Genomic DNA, 13,474 nt, shown 5'->3' on the forward strand with positions numbered 1-13,474 from the left:
CTTTTCCTTGACTCTATCAGGTGAGAAGAGGAGCGGATGATGGAGAGGAGGGAGGGACAGGAGACCCTTACAGAACTGGGTTGGCAATTGCTGGGAATGAAGTCTATTGCCAAGCAACAGTGCCCTCTCCTCACCTCCCCCTAGATATCAGTTTGTGATATTCCATTCCTCCCTCCCTTCTTTTAGGGCTGCTCTTGGTATTTATTTTAACTAGATTTTACCTATATAAAATAGGAAGGGAGGGGATGTATATGTCGTATTCTTAGGATTACACAGCTGAATATCGAATTTGCAGATCATAAGAGAAATGCACAATTTGTCAAATAGAGATGACCTTCTTTTGGCATACTTATTTAACAAATGTTTATTGAATGTGTCTGCTTTGTGTCTGATACTCTGCACAGTATTGAGTTGAAATATCTTCCACAAGAAAGTTTAATAACAAAAATAGGTCCCTTGGGTCCAAGAAAGGCTAAGAGTTGGCTGAAGGATCACACATTAAAATTCTAACTTTAAGAACATATGTGGGTTGCTGAACATGACGTCAATAGATTAAAAATCAATTGTAAATACACCAGTAATAAGCATCTGAAAAATACCATTTACAACAGCAACAAAACCACAAAAGTACCTAGAATTAAACTAACAAATAATGTGTTAAGACTTGTGTGGACAGAATTATAAAACTCTATGAAAAAAGTATTTGAAGAAATCTAAACAAATGGAGATATCTCTCCCATGTTTGTGGATGGGAAGACATCAAATCCTGAAGAAGTCAATTCTCCCTAAAGTAATTTGTGAATCCAGTAGAATTTAGGCAAAATCCCATAGCTGATCCTAAAATTGATACAGATAAGTAAAGGGCCAATAACAGCCATAGAAATTTTAAATACAAAAAACATGGCAGATTTGTCCTACCAAATGTTAGGATTTCTTTTAAGGCTATAGGAATTATGGCAATGGTACCAACCACTGGAACAGAATAGGGACCCCTGCAATTATGGCAATGGTACCAGCCACTGGAACAGAATGGTACCAACCACTGGAACAGAATGGGGACCCCCTTATGTGTAGCGGAGTCTCGATACACAACAGAGATAGAATTATCAATTAGTGGTGGAAAAGTGGGCAATTTAGTAAATGGTGCTGAGGAAACTGGCTCTCCACGGGGAAAAAAATTAAATTACATCACCATCTCACACCATCTAAGCAGAAATCTATTGCAGATAGCTTAAATATTAAAGTAAAACTTCAACAGGCCTAGAAGAATAGGTATGAGATATCTTTATAATCCTGAGGGTCAGAATAATCTCTTAAGACACCAAAACACAGACTGTAAAGGAAAAGATCGATACACTTGTTAAAGGAAATTTTCAGAAAAGGTAAAATCATGACTCTCATACAGATATAAAATGAATATGTATTAAAGATTTTATTTACTTCATTATTAATGAGGGAACCAGGCAGGTGTTACAACTGTTAAAAGGAGAAAGCAGAGAACCACAAGTTTATATGGAATGAAGGAATGTTGAAATAAATTTACAAATGGATGTGAAGCTGGCTTTTCCTGCAGGCAGGTTGTGGGAGGGAGATTAAGGGGTTTGGGCAGAAGAAGGCAACTGAACCACCACCAGACAGAATTTATTTTCACGTCAAGAAACAACAATTATTTTGCATTGCTGGCAGTATCTGCAACTTAAAAGTTGTAAAATAGCTCAAAACAATGAACAGCTAAAATCCAGTAACACAGAAGGATGTCCTCTAAACAATGCATGATTTCCCACTGAGAACATGCAATACTCTTTTGTGTTTATTCCAAATCTGTCACATATTTGACAACATTAAAAAAAAATTTTGCCCATCAAAAGAAATAAAAAAGTGAAATAATAAGCCACAGACTGAGAGAAGCTCTTTGTAATGACTAGAATTAACAAAGGATTAGTATTCAAAATAGATAAAGAATTCCTACAAATCAATTAAGAAACATAAAACAGCCAGTAGAAAATGGGCAAATGACATGAACAGGCAATTCTAAAAAGAGAAACTCAGAATGACAAAGAGATGTACGCAAAGATGCTCAGCTTCACCAGTAATCATAGAAATGCACATTAAAATCACAGTGAGACCACATTTTACATTCGTCAGATTGGGGAAAAAATAGAGTAGGCTGACAGTCACAAATGTTGAGGAGTACATGGCACTATGGGAAAAAAAGTTGGTCAGAGTCTAAATTGGTACAACCACTAGAGCAACTTGGTTATTGCTTGTAAAGTTAAGGCTGCATGCCCTCAAGCCAAGTGATTCATTTCCTGCAGGTCTGAGTTCCTGGGGCGGCATCATGGCTCTGCAGGGAATGGCAGCAGTCGCCTTGAGTCGCTCAGGCTTTGGAGAGCAGCACCCCTAGCTTTGCGTGATAGCCGCAGCTTCCTCACATGGCTTCTTCTGTGGCTAGATCTGCAGCTCTTGTCTGAGTAGCACTGAGCCCAGTGTTTCAAGTCTTCCAAGAATTCTGGGAGATATTTTTTCTGCTTAAACTGGCCAAAGTCAGTTTCTGTTGCTTGCAATTTAGAATCTCGACTGATATGCCTAATAAAGCAGCCTTGAAATCGATAAAATAAAAAGGATTAGAATCACATAGAGAGACTGACAAAACCACGATCAGAATGGCTCATCCATGGTTTTTTTTTTAACATCTTTATTGGAGTATAATTGCTTTACAATGGTGTGTTAGTTTCTGCTTTATAACAAAGTGAATCAGCTGTATATATACATACATCCCCATATCTCCTCCCTCTTGTGTCTCCCTCCCACCCTCCCTATCCCACCCCTCTAGGTGGTCACAGAGCACCGAGCTGATCTCCCTGTGCTATGTGGCTGCTTCCACTATGTCCATGTTTTTTAAGTTGTAAGAATTATGAACTTACTTTTCTCTCTTTGCAAGATAACCAAGAGGGGACAGAAACTAAATTATAAGCCCATATAATTTATGATTCTCCAAGTTTGCTACTCGGTGAATAGCCATAAAATAACTTGACAATAGTGAGAGGACCCAAGAACACAAGAGGTCACTGGATACGATGCTATTTATAGAAAACATGCCACCGTTATAAATTTAAGAGTATTATTTAAAATATCAACTGGGAAATCCATGCCAAAAATCACCTTAGATTATGACCTTCGAGGTCGTTAAAAAAAAAATGACTTTTTGTTTACCCTAAAGTTTGATAAACAGGACCTTATAAAGAAAACTTTTTTTTTTTTTGGATGATAATGTTGCCCTGTCTACCTTCTTAAAGAACAGAGAAATTATTTATTTCATTTGGCAACAATACAGTTTCTCTCTTCGAGGAACTCAAAGTATGTGTACAAATATTAGCTGATAGCCTTGTAGAGATGGAGGAGAAGGAGTGGAGGACGGTGACGGGGGAAAGAGGAGGAAGAGAGAAGGAGGAAAAGAAGGAGGCGACTGCAGGGGCACGTGGTCAAGATGATAAAATGATTTTCCTGTTTTACTTAATAATCCCCAAGGTGTCCACACCTAGGTCAGTTCACCAGTAAGTCAGCTGCAGTATACTCTGTCCTCAACCTAACATTTGATCTATACATGAGAGCTTTATATAGTTGTTCTTGTTCACTTGTGTCTCTGTCTCAGCTGGGAAAACGTGTAAATATTTATACAAACCAATCTGTTATCTCAGAATGCAGGATTTTCTCAAAGCGGCTTCAGTTCAGCTTAATGAATATTTATTGAGCATCTTCTACCTTCTGGGCATTCTAGGGATTTGGTGGTGGATATATTCAAGCAGTGCTTTTCACAGTGTGCTCCCGGGGCGAGTAACCTCGGCACCACCCGGGAATTTTTGAGAAATGCAAATTCCAGGGTTCCACCTCATTGCTACACAATTGGCAACTCAGGGGTCCTGGGCCAGCAATCTGTATTTTAGCAAGTCATCGAGGTGACTGTGAAACAGTAAAGTTTAAGAGCCACTAAAATTGTGTTAGTGGATGACTTTCAATACAGTAACAGCTCAGTAACTGTTAGATGAATGGATGAATGACAAAACAAAAACAACAACAACAAAAATGAATGAGCTGCTGTAGAGTTCAGGACAGGATAAAGTATTTGCATATTTATAAGAATGGGCGAAAAGGGCTCGGTCTCACAGCTTTCCCTGTTGACTTTGGCACACTCCTGTGTTCCCAGAACGGTTGTCGATTTCTTTTTCTCTGCTCATTAATTTATTGGTTATTGTTCACTGCCAGCTGTGGGAAAAACAAAACGACAACAAAATAAATGAACAAGATCAGACAAAACCAGAAGCGGCAGCATTGGGGAACCGGTGATGTCAGGACAGCAGTTTTGGTTTTCTACTGAGAAATTGGGGTAAACGTGAATAGAGTCTGGTTTGTTATTTATTTAAGAGACGAACAGAATTCATTGTCAATTCACTGTGCCCTGGTGTGGAGAGAAAACAGGCTTCCCCCTCTTTCTGGAAGAGGCTGGCAGAGCTTAGCTCAGCTGTTTTAGTGAAGTCAGAACTTGCTTGGGGACACAGGACTTCCTCCACAAAAGATTTTTTTTTTTTAATGAAAGAAACACTTTTGTGTCTTCTAAGCTTCAGCTGGCCCCCAGCCTGGCTCTCTGCAGCCCCTGTCTTCCCACGATCTGACTGTGAGTCTAGAGGGGCTTTCTTTGGCATTCTAAACCCTGTGACGTTTTGCCCAGGCCTTGGAGTGAAATAAGGGCCTCCGAGAACCTCTTGAAGTGAATTTCATGGGAGTCTCAGCTGGGAGCCCTGGAACGTATTCTGCCCCTGGGGAGACTGAGATGAGGACACTTTGGTTTCGTAATGTGACTTTTGTCACAGTAGAGCACACTTTGGATTCTCACTTCCTGTTTTAATTTTGTCTGGAAATAAGAAAATCTGCTGAGATTTCATTTCAAAAGAGCAGCTCGACTTCGTGCAGACAATTTCTCTGCAAATTAGAAAAGCGAAGGAGAACAAAACTGTAGTCAGCAGTACAGACAGCCAGTTAAATCCTAATTTAAGTGCCAGTTAACACTGGTGGTTAAATAGACAGTATTTAGCATGTGCTCCGCGTTCTGAGCACCGTGGCGGCGGGGAGGAGGGGAGAGTAGAGAAAGCATCGCACAGGAGGGGCCTTTGAATGAGATCGCAGAGCTGTTGGGGGAGGGGGCACCGGGAAGGCAGGGCGGGGCACGGGGGTCGCAGGTGCGAGCGGACATCATAGGCTTGCAAGGCTTTCGGGAGTCAGGCTGTGAGGGGTCTTGTACCAAGTTAAAGAAACGTGGACTTCACCCCGTAGGCCAGAGGGCCGTGTTGAAGGTATTTCCTCTGGGAGGATGGGCTGTGCCCGCTGGGCTTGTGAAGATCACGGTGCTGGAAAGGAGGAGGCTGCTGGGATAATCCAGGGAGGCAGTGGCCTGCGGCGGAGCAGCCTCCTGGTCTGGGCTCTTCTTTTACCCCAGAGCCCCCTGGCAGAGCAGAGTTCACAGCCCCTGCCCAACTGGAGGCATGGCTGAAAACGGAATAAGGCATGCCAGAAAGTGCTTGGAAGTACCATATTTTGTCTTTAAAAAATCATGCAAATGTTTGCATTCTGCTTCATTCAATCGGGGCTCCAGGGAGCTGGGCCATATCTGTTTCCTGTGGCCTTTGGTGTCCCCTGCATCCCCCAGGGTCACCCATACTCCAATCTGGGGAGGGGCCTGCCCCATGTTGACATCCCCTTCAAACACCATAGGAGCAAAGTGTTTGAAGGGGCAGTATTTGCAGAAATAATACCTTTCTGTGCCATGTGCACAGTGGCTCCACTTGTCTTAAGGATTTACTGAATTGGATTTCCTTAAATGGATTTTATTGTCATTCTCTAATACCTTTCCTTCCCCTCACTCTAACTGATAAATACATAACTGACTTTACAGATCAATAGCTGGCTACTGAGTGGGTATAGAGTGCCAGGGGTGACTCCCAGATGGGAGGTCTGGCTCTAATTTGATTGCAGAGTATTTCATATTTTCTATCTAACTTTTCTAAGATAGATAGTAATAGTTAACATTAACTGGGCACTTACTAGCTGCCAGACACTACACGGGGGTAGGTTATTTCATTTCCTCTTTACAAGAAGCCCAAGGTAGATGTGTTATTGTTATTATTTCCATTTTATAGATGAGGAAACTGGGATTTGGAGATGTTTTAAGTTTCTTAGATTTCCACAGCCAAGGAATGCAAGAGCCAGGATATGGTCTCAGGTGGTCAAAATCCAACATGTTAGCCTCTCCACCGGAGGACTGAAATCAAAACTTTGGTGGATGACTAGACAGTAACACTTAAGATCTTTGCAACCCTGACATCCGATGATTTAGTGAACTCTTAAAAGAGCAGATGGATTCTGATAAGAATTGATGGATAGAATTTACCTTGAAATTACACTTTTTCTCCAGTCTGTTATCTTAAGACAAAATGGTACCCAGTAAGACTTTTCCATTGGATTTTTTCTTCATTTTCATTGGGTATGTAGGTAGAAGTGGCAGAGATTAATATATCTCAAAGAAAACTTGATTTTCTTTTTAGTTGTAAAACGAAAATAAAGATATTGTCACCGTCTTAGTCTCCTAGGGCTGCCTAACAAAATATTACAGACTGGGTGGCTTAAACAAGAGAAATTTATTTTTTCACAGTCCTAGAGGCTGCAAAGTTGAAGATCAAGGTGCCAGCAGGGTTTGGCTTCTGGTGAGACCTCTCTTCCTGGCTTGCAGGTGGCTACTTTGTCCTCATGTAGCCTTTCGTCTGAAGGAGAGGGGAGAGAGAGAGAGAGAGGAAGAGAAAGAGAGATCTCTTCTTTGTACAAGGCAACCAATCCTATTGGATTAGGGCCCCACCCTTATGCCCTTATTTAACCTTAATTACCTCCTAAAGGCCTTATATCCAAATGCTGTCACCTTTGGTATTAGGGCTTCAACACAGGCAGCTAGGGGACACAGTTCAGCCTGTAGCAGTCTCTGACATTTGCCTTGGCAGGTAAGCTGGAGCAGTGGCCCAGTGACTGTCCCAGGTCCCCCTTGTGCACATGGGGGAGCCAGCCCTTCCCAGGCTGTACATTTCACCTGCCTCACCCTCCTCCATGTGTCTGGAGCACTCAGGGCCTGTGCAGATGCCAAGTCCCCGTCTAACACTACCTTGCTGTGTTCTTGTTACCTTATGCTTGCAAAGCTTTGCCTGGGTTTAAAAATGCAGTAGAAGTCTCATAATGAATTGCATCATTGTTTCTGGTGCATTTACGTGGAAATCGTTGTATATGTTCTTCCAGTGAAACTCCACTTCCTTTACATATACATTACAGAACAGCAATAATACAATTCATCATATTTCTAGAGCACTTTACAGTTTTCAGATTGATCTCACTTACCTAATTTCCTCATATGATCCCTAGGTGATCAGCAAGATGAGTATTATTACCCCCATTTTACAAATGAGGAAATCGAAACTCAGAGGAGTTCATCGACTCACACAGATAAGCTGGGAAATTCTTCTATCTGCAAATAGTGTTCTTCCTACAATGTCTCATGTATCACCTACACCAGCCTCTGTAGGCTTCTGCCCCAGTTTCTCAATGGCATCTATTCAGCCTCTTATCTCCTCTGGGTTCAGTGCCCCCTTGACCCAAGAACAAATTCTTCCTGGAATTAGCTTCTGGATTGTGGTGACCTTGAGTCAGTTCAAGGGCAAAGTTCTGGAAGATTCGGGGGAGGCTTGTTTGTAGTGTCCCTATGTCATGGCTGCCTCTGGGTGTTTCAGGGTCACTTAGCAGCTGAGACACGGCACTGCCTTGCTCACGAACACCCCTGGCTTGTTTTGACTGTACGTCGATGTCATCTCTGAGCTGTGGCTACGGTGGTTTGGGGATGCAAAGCTTCACAGATGGCAGGTCAGACTGTAAATACTCCACTCCCATCCCATCGTAAAACCAGTCCAAGGAAAACACCAGAAACTAATTAAAACTAAGGCAACAGTGCAAATATTTATGGGGGCAGAAATTCAAACAACGCTAGCAAAAACAAAGCATGCTTTTCAGATCGGTATTAAAGTAAAAGAAACATAATGCCATCTAATGGAAATATATATATTTTTTACCATCAGATTTGATACCTGCAAATGACTGTTTTAACTGGGAGGATAAAGTCATATAAGTTATTTACTCAAAATGGTCATTAATTTCAGCCATTTGCCTTCATACTGATCGTCTAGTGTTGCACAGTGTCATAGGAAGGGCACAGGAACGGGAGTCAGGATAAATGCCGCAAGGAGTTGTGTAACTTTGAGCATGTCATCTAACCCTGTCCAAAGTGACCTTCGGTTTCTTCAGTTCAGAGGAAGAGAGGAAAAGAGAAAAGAAAAGAAGGGATGGGGAAGAAAGACAGCTCTGAAGACACTGTCACCCAGAGGGGCTGAAATGTCTAATCTCTAATGTATTGGCTCAGGCTGTGGACTTGAACTGGGGTGCCCAGGTTCAAATCCCAGCTCCATCATTCACGAGCTGTGTGACCTTGACAAATTCCTTAGCTTCTCTGTGCCTTTTGTTTTCTTACTTGTAAAACCAATCTGTGTTGTGAGCATTAGGTTAGTAAATGTAAGTACTTTCAATGATGCCTAGCTCATAGGAAGTACCTCGTAAGTGTTGGGTGTTACTATTACCATCAGATGATCTTTACTTGGAGGATGGAATAATGCGCACTGGAGGAAAGAAAGAATGGAGGGGATTTCTCTAAGGATTCTGTGCTTCTGACTGGGGAATAAATAGCAGAGGGCAAAGAAACTAATATTTAAGTATGTATTATGCTGGAAACTTCTGTATTCCCACTGACTAGATCAGAGATGATACAAATGAGGACTCAGAACAATATTTGTTCTAGGAATAAATAATACTGTGATAATTTTTTTTAATTTCTGTTTTTTGGGAGAGGAGTCTGAAGATCAGAGAGGTTAAGTAATTTGCTTGAGATCACACAGCTAGCAATAGCTGAGCTGGGATTTGAGCCCAGGTCTCCGTGGCTCTGAAGCCCCTGCCCCTTCCATTATACCATGATGCTCTCACAAGGGGTCAGCCAGGAAGGGGACACGAATGCGCCCTTCCAGAGTGAGACAGGGCTCCTGCTTGGTGACTGCTGCGCAGCAGACAGAACCAGGAGTGCCGTAATTCTACCAAGTGTTGCCTGGGTGCCCCTTTATCACTGCCTGCTGCCCTCCGTTGCCTTCCAGCTGCTACCATCATCCAACTCTCCCCTCACCCCTCTCAGCTTCCATCACCAATGCTAGGTCGGGGTGGGCTTGATATGATGTTGTTTCACATGCAAAATTAGCAGATACGTGGCTGACCCTTAGCTGGCACAAGGCAGGTATTCAATATGTTTGTTTTTCTCCCTTTGCTCCCTTAACCTCTGACAGCAGTCAGGCCTGCCTAAGGCCAAGGACCCAGCTGATTTAGATGTTCAGTTAAAGGCCAATCATGGTCTGAGCTGTGAGGGATCCTGAGGTGAGTGTAGCACGCAGGACGCTGCCCTCTGGGAGTTTACGTGTAACCGGGGACAGAGCCATACTGCAGGGGCGTGCAGAGTGGCGAGTGGTGACACTAGTGGAAGGAGGAGGGGTGGCTCAGCTGCAGGAGGCCCGGGGGGGCGCTCCACACAGAGAGCGGGTTTTGAGCCAGGGAGGGGTGCGAGGAAGGGCAAAACAGAGACCACCACAAAGGCAAAGGCCAGAGTCACAGAAGACCCAGAGCTTCCAGGACTTGGTGAGCACTCAGGGCTGCACGTGGTACAGGCTGCCTGGGGAGGACATGAGGCTGCGCGGAAGGGACGTGCAGTGCTCCGGGGCCTGGACCATCCCCAGGGCCAGGGTCGGGGGGACTAAGGAGGAGAGCAATGCGGTTGGACTGGTTTGGAAGAAACTTCCTCAGGCAGTATGTTCAGATGCTGCGGTGGGGGGATAGGTTCATGCAGGGGGAGCAGTTAGGAGACCCTCCCAATTCATCCGTGGCCTCCTCTAGGGCAGGCGATTGACAGAGAATTGAAGAGAAATGACTGAGGCGGCATCATAAGGATTTGGTGACTGGTGGGGGTGAAAACTCAGGGAAAGAATCATGCAAGCGTTTCCAGTTGAGAGACTGAGCAGGTGATGACCATTTAACGGAGGTAGGAAAAGCCAGATGAGGACAGTGTAGGCTCACAGCAGCCCAGCAGTGTAACAGAGACAATACTCTCTTTCAAAAAGTACCCATGAGGCTTCCCTGGTGGCGCAGTGGTTGAGAGTCCACCTGCCGATGCAGGGGACACGGGTTCTTGCCCCGGTCCGGGAAGATCCCACATGCTGCGGAGCGGCTGGGCCCGTGAGCCATGGCCGCTGAGCCTGCGCGTCCGGAGCCTGTGCTCCGCAACGGGAGAGGCCACAACAGTGAGAGGCCCGCGTACCGCAAAAAAAAAAAAAAAAGAAAGAGCACCCATGAGAAGAGTCCGCTCCCAGAGCCTCAGCAGGGAGGTGTGCTGAATCCCTGAGCATCCGGTGTGTGAGGGGGGCCTCAGGGACAGAGCTCTCAGAGGGAGAGGCTCCCCTGCTACAAGGGAAGGGATTTCTGAGGAACTGCAGCAGGCAGAGCTCAGCTTTGCAGGAAGGCACTTCATTCATTCATTTCTTCATCCTTTCATTCATGGAGTGCCTGCCGCATGCTGGCTCGGAGCTAAAGGGAGCGAAGCAGAGGTAAGAGAGCCAGTGCTCGTCCTCCAGAGACTCAGACTAGCTGTGAAGGAAGAAGTAACGGGAAGCATGTTCCAGTACAATCCACGCTATGGTAAAAGTGAGACAGGAAAGAATGGGGAAGGCTACCTGGAGGAGGTGGCATTCGACTTGGATCTTGAGAGGTTTGTAGAAGTTGGCCAAAGAATAGGACCTGCACCTTCTAGCAGAGGAAACAGCTTTTGCAAAGTGTGGGGAGGAAGCAGAGTGGGACCGGAAAGAGATTCAAGGTGCGTGGAATAGGAAACAGGTGACCCTGGATTTTAAAAATGAAAATGAACTTTGAAGAACAATGGTAACTCTGTGAGGTGATGGATGTGTTAATGAACTTGATCGTGGTAATCATTTCATGATGGACACATATATTAAGCCCCATTGTACACCTAAAAAAGAAAAAGAATAATCATATTATACAACCTGAATGTATACAATTTTTATTTGTCAATCAATCATACCTTAATAAAGCAGGAAAAAATGGACTTTTGTTACCAACCCTTTCAAGTCGGGTCCCAGCAGGGGTCCTTCTGCCCGGTGTCTTTCACACCAATAGAACCAGACCAAGTTGGGTTCAGAAGCAAAGGAAAGCTTTATTCTTTGATCAAAGAATGGAGAGCTGCAGGATTGCGATCTAGAGCCCAAGGTCTCCCCCAGGCCGTGGGCCGGGCTGCTGTATAGGGATCTCGTCAGCAGGGAGGGGGCAGGTTCTCAAGGGAAGGGCACAGCTGTGCTGCTGACACTCCAGATCACAGTGCAGGGCGCAGCATCTCTGCACGAGCGCCCCACCCCCTACCCATGAGCAAGCGGAACTAGAGGAAGCACAAAGGAAGAGGTTAGACCTTATCACCCAGATTCCATCTTATTCTCCCTCCCCCACCCCAGTGGGCTTTGCTGGTGACTCTGAGGTTGAGGATGTTCCAGAATAGTAGTGACAGCCCCATATCAGGTATTGGCCACCTCACCCCAACTCTGAAGGGCACTGGCGGGACCGCAGGGGATACACAGGCGGAACCTGCTGGTGACGGAAGTGGGTCTGCTGGGTGAGACCAAGCCAGCCGGGGCACTGCCCGCGCTTGGCCCAGGACACCTGCCGATTCCTCCCGTGTGTGTGTGGAGGGAGGGACATGAGCCTCCTGAGCCCTCTCCCGAGTGTTTGCACTTTGTTCACCAGGGGCTTCAGCCAGGTGACGAGTAACCCGCGACACGGTACGCGGGCCGTGGTGCAGCTCCACTCAGGCCAGCTCAGAGACCCACGGGGACTGAGAGCCCAGGTGTGTTTTACAGTTACCTGTGGACAGATGGGTCCTTCCTGATCGTGGCAGGCAACGTTGATTCTGGTCAAACCAGCAGGATGTCCCCCTGTACCTTTCACCATGACGAGTTACAACCGCTCAGATGGGTCAAAATATCTCCTTTCCTCTCCTGAGCAGACGCTGCCCCCGTTCCTCCTTTTCCTGGATTGGAGTCAGGACACCGGGGTCTCATCCATATTCTGCAATGAATTTCCCTGGTGAGTACGGGCCAGGCCCTTCACTTCTGTTTCTCCATTTTGAAAATTGGTGGCCCGTCCACATCCAGCTCTTGGTGAACGTGTTCAGGTCGAGGTGCCCGCTTAGGTAGCTTGCTCTGTCTCCCAGCCTTCTCACGCGGGGAACAGGTTATTAATATGAAGTGTTCAACTTCAGCATTCCTTTTTTTTTTTTTTTGCGGTACGCGGGCCCCTCACTGCTGTGGCCTCTCCCGTTGCGGAGCACAGGCTCCGGACGTGCAGGCTCAGCGGCCATGGCTCACGGGCACAGCCGCTCCGCAGCATGTGGGATCCTCCCGGACCGGGGCACGAACCCGTGTCCCCTGCATCGGCAGGCGGACCCTCAACCACTGCGCCACCAGGGAAGCCCCCAGCATTCCTTTAGTGAAGTGTTATTAAATAACCTATTCTTTCTTCCCCACTCCGTCTCTTTCTCTTTGTTTTCTTCCTGCCACATCCTCGTCAGCTTGAGGAGCTGGAGAAAGAGAACTTGGTCTTAAATTGGGCACAGCTGTGTATTTAAGAAACCACCAATGACACCATTCAGTTTTGACAGGATTCTTTTCTCCTCACTAGAGGAACCAGGAATTTCCACTTGATAGTTTGTTCCTACCTTCCTAGAGAACCCTACCACATCATTGCAACTTGGTACAGAGAAAGAACCGTGAGCTAGGCATTGACTGCTGTTCCCTGTTTGTATAATGAATAGATCAAAGAGATAACAGAGGCACGCATTCGTTTAAGCCAAAAGATAGCTGAGCAAGTTACAGACTACATAAGAAAGCATGAACTGCAAATTAATTACCCATTTTGGAAGTACCATAGTTTATCAGATTATTATAAAATTCCAGAAGAGAACTTGGAAATCAACTAGTCCTATCATATCTTTTTATAGATAAGGAAATTTAAGATTGAAAATAAGTTAACTCACCCAAGGTCACAGCAGTATTATTTGGTCTTATTCTGGGGAGCTGTGAAATAAAATGACAAAGAAAAAAAAGGGCTAATCTTCTAAAATAGAGTTCAGCAAACTTTTTCTCAAAGGACCAGATAGTAAATATTTTAGGTTTGTGGGACATACAGCCTCTGCCATTGTAGCAAAAGCAGCCATAGACAAGTAAATGAGTTGGCACGGCTG

The 13,474-nt window shown here is 45.1% G+C and overlaps 1 long non-coding RNA gene across 1 annotated transcript in view; it reads left to right on the forward strand.

Annotated features, from left to right (window-relative positions):
* Window positions 1–13,474, forward strand: part of LOC132504413 (uncharacterized) — a 93,044-nt gene that overhangs the window by 46,185 nt on the left and 33,385 nt on the right. Inside the window, exon 4 of the long non-coding RNA XR_009534876.1 lies at window positions 12,239–12,318. This is a non-coding gene — a long non-coding RNA (uncharacterized LOC132504413). The remainder of the gene's footprint in view (window positions 1–12,238; window positions 12,319–13,474) is intronic.

Source organism: Lagenorhynchus albirostris, chromosome 14, assembly GCF_949774975.1.
Source record: "Lagenorhynchus albirostris chromosome 14, mLagAlb1.1, whole genome shotgun sequence".
Classification (NCBI taxonomy): domain Eukaryota; kingdom Metazoa; phylum Chordata; class Mammalia; order Artiodactyla; family Delphinidae; genus Lagenorhynchus; species Lagenorhynchus albirostris.